Genomic DNA, 8,930 nt, shown 5'->3' with positions numbered 1-8,930 from the left:
CCCATATAAATAAATGAATAAAATAAAGGTCCATCAATATCCAAAAAGACATAAAAAAAAAGATTCTAATCTATAACCACAGCAACTTGGGAGGCTGAGGCAGAAGAATCCCAAGTTTAAGAGCAGACCCATCAACTTAGCAAGGCCCTGTCTCAAACAAAAAATAAATTACAAGGACTGGGAATGTGGCTCAGTGGTGAAGTTCAATGGTGAGTTCAATCTCAAGCATTTTTTTTAAAGGAGAGGAAAAAGAAAGCACCATTCCATCATTTCAAAAGTCTACTAGCAACTTGGAAAGGTTGTGTGGCCAAGTAGGGAGTGGGGAGAAGGGTGGAAGTGGATAGATATGATCAATGCCTGCTATATATATGTTTGGAAATATTACGTAGAATCCCATTAATATGTATAATTAACATATATTAATAAAAATGATATTTTTTTAAAGCTTATAAGGGCAAGCAGGCTACCTTACTGTCCAGATCTCATTCCTTTGGGTACAACCGCTTCTATGCTCCACCTCTCCCACTTAGGGTCAATTTCTTATTGCACAATTAAAGCCTACTTTTTCTTGAAGCAAGAGGAGAGAGGCCTTAGCAACCTCAACACTCAAGGTCCTTACCTACTAGCTCTCCCTGTGACTGGCTCCCTCATTGGTATAGGGATAGGTAAAAGGTCAAACGTCAAAGTTTGTGGCCTAGTCAACGCACTAAGAAGTAGGGCGCATGTGTGATTGCAGGGCTTGTGGTGCAACTCACTTCCGTACCCGCTCACTTCCGTTCCCATTGTGCAGTGCGAGTAGAATCATGGAGCACGCCACTGGAATTAACCGCAATGAAGAGCAACGGTATGACTGTGCAGGTGGTGAAACATTTATAAATCAGCAAAGATACAATGAGGAAATTTTTTGGGACTTTAAGATAAACATATTAGGTAAAAAGGATGATACACCAGTTCATTTTTGTAACAAATGTGAATTACCAATTAAAATCTATGGGCGGATGATTCCATGTAAGCATGCTTTTTGCTATGCTTGTGCCGTTTTACATGGAAATGAGGGAAATAGAGTGTGTCTGGACTGTGGTCATCCAGTGAGGCAAGTTGAGAAACGTGTGCAAGGTTCTGTCTTCGTGTGCAGCAGTGTTCAAGAGTGCAAGAGAACTTACTTGTCTCAGAGAGATTTGCAGGCTCATATCAACTTCCGCCATATGGGAGCTAGTTCCTAATCGGAAAAAGTTCCTCCACACACGAATTGAAATCCCTAGTTATGTTATCATGCAGCCAAATAAACATCGTTGGAACCATATTTCGCCAAACCAATAAATTATGATACTAGTACTTCCTTTGCAACATATGCCATGTGGGCTATATCATTAACCATGTGAGAATATTTATGCTCCTTCAGTAAAACCTCTTCATGGCTTCACCTCCACCTCCTTCGTTGAGTCAGAGAACTTTAATATTTCAACAAGGTATGACAATTTAATATTTGCTCCTAATCAAGACAACTCAAATTTAGGTGCTTGAGTACCCCACCTCCTTCCTTCCTCTACACTAGCTCATCGTAATCCTGAATATCTGGGTAAGCCAGCGGTATTGAACTCTCAACATATTGTACCTCCACAGCAATTCTGCATAGACTGCCTTCTCTTCCATCATTAGCCCACGTAATGCCCCATCTTTCCTAGAATGCTAATACTTTTCACTTGCTCCATAGCTTCCCAGATTGCCAACTTACACAAAATATCTTCTTCCAGGACCTGCTTCAGCTCAACATGGTGGTCCATCTGTGAGTACACGTTTCTCACCATTGTAATCCTAACTCTTTACCCCAGTTCACTGAAGACCAATAACTGAACCCTCCATTTATACAACCAGGAAAAATAAATAGTGGTATATGACCTGCACCCATTTAGACTTCTTCCTTCCTGACTGCAGAGTCTACCTTCAAAGAACTCAATTCTTGGATAACATTGTTAACATCAGACATGATGTAGATCTTATTGCCAATGATAAAATAGTATTCTGAACAGAAGATATGACAAGATGGTAAAAGTAAGTACTCTAATTAAGCTTTAGACTATTTTGGGGAAAGTAAAGCATATCTTACAGATGTGGCTATGAAACACCTAGTGTTGATTTTTGTTTATTTTGTTTTAGGGGGATGGTACTAGGGATCAAACCTATGGCCCTGCCTTACTAATACTAGGCAAGCACCCCTACTATTGAGCTATTATTACCAGCCCTTTAAAATGGTATTAAATGTTAAAGTAAGGAATGATCTCAAGTAATTTACTGTAGAACAGATTAAGTGGCTTGGTTGAGCCAACCTATTTTAGTAGTTTTGTTCCTCGTGTGGTAAATTGATCCAGAAGTGACCATTTGCAATATTATTTCCAGGAAAAAAAAAATGCACATTCTGTTTTCAAAAGTATTGTTTTTGTTAAATCTCACGTTTACTTTTCCTCATAGTATATTTTATTTAACTGAGTAAAAGATTTTAATACGGTGTTAAAAAAAAAAGCAGTCTTTGTACTCCAAACTGTATCAACGTAACTGATAATTTCCTTAGTTCTAGCCCTAAATTGTTCCTTTCTTTTACTCTAGTTGAGACTTTTTTTTTTTGATGGTGCTAGAGATTGAACCCATTGCCTCCATTGCCTTGTGCATGTGAGGCAAACACTCTACCAACTGAGCCATATATCCCCAGCCCCTAGTTGAAGCTTTTTGACCCAAACCATCGAAAGGCTGGGCCCTGTTGTGAATTCTAGAATCTATACAATCAGAAGTGTTTAAGCAACCCTAGATCTAGTATTAGATCTCTCTTACTACTACTCCAACTCTGACTTTGTACCCAGGGTATAGTGACAGGGCTTTGCTAGCATCCTGGCAGTCAGTTTAGATCTCATACTTAAGGTCCACTTAATGAGGCCTTTTGTTCTTTCTGTGCACAAATCCCAATCTAGATAATTTATTAGGTCACAGTAACCTTGACTTGTCCTTACCAGTATAAGGATAAATAAAGCCTGATTTTTTTTCTTTTCTTTTTTTTTTTTTGGTACCCAGGGGCACTTTAACATTGAGTTACATCCATAGTCCTCATTTATTTTCTTTGGAGACATAGTCTTGCTAAATTGCTTAGGGCCTCTCTATGTTGCTGAGGCTGGCCTTGAACTTCCAATCCTTCTACTTCAGCCTCGAATGTCACTGGGATTACAAGCGTGTGAATCAAAAATATTTTTAAATTTTCCTAGTGTAAAAAAGTAAAAGACTGAGGCAGGAGGATCATGAGTTCAAAGCCAGCCTCAACAACTTAGCGAGGTACTTAGCAACTCAGCAAGGAACTCAGCAACTCAGCAAGACCCTGTCTCTAAATAAAATATTTTTTTTAAAGGTCTGGGGATGTGGCTCAGTGGTTAAGCACCCCTGGGTTCAATCCTCAGCACCAAAAAAAAAAAGTAAAGAGGACTTTAATCCATTTCCTTTTAACATTTCATTTTAAACACCTGATTATAAATGCTATCTCTGCCTACTTGAAATGTATGTGAATTTTTTTCAAAGCTAAATAAGCCTCTTGCAGCCAGTTTTGCATCCTAGGAGTGTTATTTTTAAAGGCTAAGGAGCCATCTCTTTGAAAAGTGACCACCAAGAAGAGTGCACCCTGTCTCCTTATCTGTGAGAATCAGGCTCCAAAATATAATTTCCTGCTTGTCAAAAAGATATGACAAAAACTGTTTTACATTGGATATGACCATATAAGTAATGGATTAATATATAGAAAAAATCATGAAAGTGTGAGGGTTTTTTTTTTTATGTTTGGCCTTGATCTTGGACTCCCCAGGCCCCCAGAACTGTGTGCAATTATAAATTTCCCAGTCTATGGAATTTTCCATGTTTATGAAGCAACCCAAAGAGACTTAAGGCACCAACTATCCAAACTCAATTTAGGGAAAAAGTGATAGGATAAGAAAGAAAGACTATTTCTCAAGTCTTAGTAGCAGTTACCAGTTTTGGAGCAGTCTACAGAAAGCCAGATAAGAAATGAAATACCTTGCCAGGCACAGTGGGGCACACCTGTAATCCTAGCATCCCTAGAATCCCAAGTTCAAGGTCAGCCTGAGCAACTTAGCAAGACCCTGTTTCAAAATAAAATAAAAAAGATGAGCTGGGAATGTAGCTCAGTGGTAAAGTGCCCTGGGTTAAATCCCCAGCACAAAAAAGAATAAAGAAAGAAAGGATAATTTAAAACTGCTCAGTTGAATCTATTTAGTAAAGGGCATAATAATACTCTAGTCAAAGGAACAAAGGAAGAAGGGAAAACTCATATGTTGTTATTGCAAAAAGCCAAGGCACTGCAATAACAATTGTGGTTGAGATGCTAAAGGATACAAAAACTTAAAGAACAAGGGAATCAAGAAAGCCCAGAATCTATCTGGAGTAAACCTCAGGGGCAGAATACGTTCTTAGCATGTGTGAAGCCCTGGGTTTGATACCCACCACTACCACCCCACCAAAAAAAAAAAAAAGCCCAGAAGGACAAAACTCTCAGCTGGGGAATAATTGGAAAATAGTTCAAATTTGACGAATTGGAAAAATCTTGAATGTGGGAACTAGGGAAACATATTTCAATAACTTTTACCCAGGCCAATCCACCTTTCCCTTTTCTGAACAATATGGATGCTGCTTATTTTGCGATTGGAAACTTCTTACTTTGTACATTTGGTAAATATGTTGATATGATTGTTGGTACTTCACATCAGTCTTCTATTTGTTTCATTTCCACCATAATTCCCATACAGATTGGTCCACTGAGTGAGGAAAAGGCTTTTTTTACTTTTTCATGATCCTTCTGTAAACCAACTGGGAAGAATCCTGCTAAACAAATTAAAGGCTGCCATATACTATATTCCAAAATCAAGTGCTTGCTATGCTTGCTGGGAAAAGGGCATCTGATTTGTTCCCTTTGTGCCAGAGCAAAAACAAATTGATGCATTATGTTGGGCTCTAGGGAATAATGATACTGGTTTAAGATAGGAAACCACTAAAAATAGCTTTTCCAAAGGATAAGCCATATTAGTGTGTAAAACAATAATCTTTGGTTAAAGCTCAATTAGAAACAATAAAACATTATAAAAAGGTTAAGGGGTGGGGAAAGGAGGAATAATTTTAAGAGTGTACTCACCCTTTAATACTCCCATACTTCTAGTAAGGAGGAAAGATAAATTTGATAAACTATGGCCGACCACTATCAAGATTTGTATAGTATATTAAAGTGGTAAGTAGATTTTTTTTGTTCTCTTAATGCATGTAGTTCCTAACCCTATAATTTTCTGACTTAAATGTAACACTGTCCTCTGCAAAATTTGTCTCCGTAGTTGATCCGTTTTCCTTTTCTTTCTTTTTCTGTAGTGGATAAGTTTGAATTCTCATTTGTCTTTAGTTACGTAGGAATTATAATTGTTATAAAATCCAAGGATTCCCAAAAGGTTTGGAGAATCTCCTAAGATTTTCTCAAGTCATTTACAGAAAAACTCAGAAATTTGTTCCACTGTGAGTATCTCTATTCATTACATAGTTAACTTGTTGGTAGTCTTAGAAACTACAGGACAAGCTAAAACTGATATTTTGGCTTCACAGGAACATAAAACCTTACTAGACAAATTTCAACCTCAGCAAAGTGAAGGAAAATATTTCAGGCATCCATTATCAGCTAAAGGCTGAAAAGTGTTATATTCTAGAAAGCAGTCAATTATGCAGATGAAAGGCCTACTAAACAGACTAATTAGATACCTCTGGTGATTCATTTGCATGATAATCTTCCAGATTCCCTAGTTTAGACCTAGAATCTCAAGAAGTATTTGAACAATGGAAATTAGCTATTGTCTTTCCTCCAGTTTGGGGGATTCCAAATTCTAGAAAACCTTTCCATTTATGTTTTCTGGAAAATAAAGATACTTCCACTGGAACATTAACTCTGAAATTGGGATTAGACTATAGACCAATCTGGATGTCATGATACTGGGAATGCTTGGATGTCTGAGCCCCAGTAGCAGCCACCCTATTTATTGAAAAGACTTAAGCTATTACATTTTGTCACATACAATAGTTATAATGGCATAAAACCCAGCATTTGCTAGTGTACCATCACAGTTGCTATGAACTAGTATTTTATGCAATCCTAATATTGGGCTTAGGAGATGGAATTTTCTAAACCCTGCTGTTCTTTTGCCAAGGTGTGTGTGTGTGTGTGTGTGTGTGAGAGAGAGAGAGAGAGAGATCTTTCCATGTAGAAATAATCTATCTGCAGATATATCTACCTATAGATGAGTATATGTATACAAATTATGTTTGATGTCTTTCATACAATAGGGCAAATTTGGGAAAATAGAGATTCTTGATTTCAGTAGGAACTACAATACTTGATGGAAAATTGAAAAGTGATTTGTTATGAGACTTTACAACTGCCTACTTAGATATCAATGATCCATTGTAGAGTTCAAACAGGACAGAATGACAAAATTTCTAAAGGCTATGGTTTTGTTGACAACTGCAAAACCTTCTTTTAAAACTGACAGACTAAATTTAGAAGCCTCACTGCTTATACAAGAAAACTTTGTTCAATTCCCAAAATAGCCTTCACAAAGAGAAATGAACAAATGGACTGAAAAAGTGTTTAACAAATTTCAGTTGAATTAAAGGAAATATCTATAAAGAATTCTTACGCCGGGTCTTTACTTGCTTATTATTTTTGGTATTAACAAAATCATCTAAGTAACAGGAAAAGGCACTAGATTATTACTATGTCCATCAAAATGATGAAATTATTCAAAACATGCTGTATTAAGGAGACTTTTTTGCCATTAGAATGCTTTGCAGGGACACTTGTGTTTTAGTCATCTTTTTGCTGCTGTGACCAAAGGACCTGTCAAGAACAATTTTAGAGAAGAAAAAGTTTATTTGGGGGCTCACAGATTCAGAGGTCTCAGTCCATTGAAAGCTGGCTCCAATTCCTCTGGGATTAAGGTGAACCTGAACATCAGGATGGAAGAGTGTGGTGGAGGGAAGAGGCTCACATGATCAGAAAGCAGAGATGGACTGCTCAGCAGATACAAAATATATACCCCAATGACACTCCTCCTCCAGCCACACCCTACCTGCCTTCAGTTACCACTCAGTTAATCCTCATGGGGGGGGGATTAGTTCACTGATTTGGTTAAGGTTTCACCTCTAAGCCTTCTTGAATTGTCTCACACATAATCATTTGGGTGACACCTCACATCCAAATAGTAACAACTCCCAAAGAAAGCACAGAAAATGTTTGCCAACCAACTTTACCAGGAAGCTGATGACAGTGAGATTTCATAGACTTAACGCTTATGGAAGGTAGGAGATTTTGTCTAATTGTGGAACATATGATGTTTGAATAGGCTTAAATCTTTTCTTCTTCAAAAACTTACAGTGAGGCAGTGGTAAAGACCCTTAATGCACAAAATCCCCACTCTGGGGATACCAGAGTTAATCAAATTACACTAGGGAAATAGATTTATGTCTACTGATATTCATGAATTATGCAAATGTTTGAAGATTAAACTATCAAACTTTAGCTGGGTGTGGTAGCATGTACCAGTAGTTCCACCTATTTGGGAGGCTGAAACAGGAGGATTACTTGAGCCCAGGAATTTAAGACCAACCTGGGCAACATAGTGAGACCTCCATCTCAAAATGTATAAAAAATTAGAACTATCATACTCCCCAAGTAGAATGGGTGTCTCAGATTCTAATAAAAGTCTTTGGCTAATATTTAGCAACCAGGATAATTACCACTGACCTTTTTCAAACTAGCCTTGTTAAAAATTAAGAGTGACTCTTCAAAGCAATAATGTTATCTTTCTTTGAAATCGTGTTTACCAAATCCATGAGTCTGAAAGCACTTACTCTTCTTGATTTAACTGAATCCTCATAATCATGTTCAATACTTAAAAGGCCTTCTCTCTTTCCTAGAAACCCTTAGACATGAAATTTAAATGACCTGGAGGGGCTTACTGGAAGAAATTGGTCATCCCTATCAAACTGGGCAATTAAGCCAGGAGCTGAGGCATGCACCTGTAGTCCCAACAACTTGGAAGGCTGAGGCAGATGGATCACTTGAGCCCACGAGTTCAGGGCCAGCCTGGGAAACACAGCAAGACCCTGTCTCATAAACAACAACTGGGCAATTTTGTTTACATGAGAGTGCTTTAGAGGAAAGATGGGTTGTCAGCACACTGGATGGGACTCTTGAGTACTGCTGATCATTCATATGGCTATCAGTAAAAGAAAACCGAGGTGGATTCATGCTTCTCAGGTGAGGCCAGAACCTCAGGACTACACTGTGGTTTCCACAAATAATGTGAAAATTAGTTTTCTAAAGTGAATTATTGGTATTGACCTCAACTGAAAAGAGGTATTCTAAGGAGCACTATTTTTATCGATGTCTTGCTGTCATATTCACAGTGTTGATTTCAGCTACTTTCAGAATTACATTTTACTAGCCAGGCTGTGATTCATCCCTAGAATCCCAGCAACTCCAGAGTCTAAAGCAGTAGAATCATAAGTTCAAGGTCAGATTCAGGAACTTAAAAAATAAAAAGGGCTTGGTGTCTGTTTTCAGCATGTTTTTAAATTAACCCATGTAGCTACATGTGTCAGTAGTCTTTAATTATATGGTGTAGCATTTGATTATGTTAATATGCCACATCTTCTTGTGTTTTTTTTTTTAAATGTAGTTGTCATTGGACCTTAATCTATTTGTATGTGGTGCAGAGAATCAAACCCAGTGCCTCATACATTCTAGGCAAGTGTTCTACCATTTAGCCACAACCTCAACCTTTTGTTGTTGTTGTTGTTAATTTTAATAGTGGTGGATATCTTGACTGATTTTCAGTTTAGAACTA

General features: G+C 37.6%; 1 pseudogene; it reads left to right on the top strand.

Moving 5' to 3' along the window:
* The first annotated feature begins 803 nt into the window (after positions 1-803).
* Positions 804-1,659, top strand: LOC114089918 (E3 ubiquitin-protein ligase Hakai pseudogene; annotated as a pseudogene).
* The last annotated feature ends 7,271 nt before the right edge of the window (positions 1,660-8,930 follow it).

This window comes from Marmota flaviventris, chromosome X (assembly GCF_047511675.1).
Source record: "Marmota flaviventris isolate mMarFla1 chromosome X, mMarFla1.hap1, whole genome shotgun sequence".
Lineage (NCBI taxonomy): Eukaryota > Metazoa > Chordata > Mammalia > Rodentia > Sciuridae > Marmota > Marmota flaviventris.
Note: the sequence above shows the minus strand (reverse complement) of the source record. Positions and strands in the feature narration are given on the sequence as shown.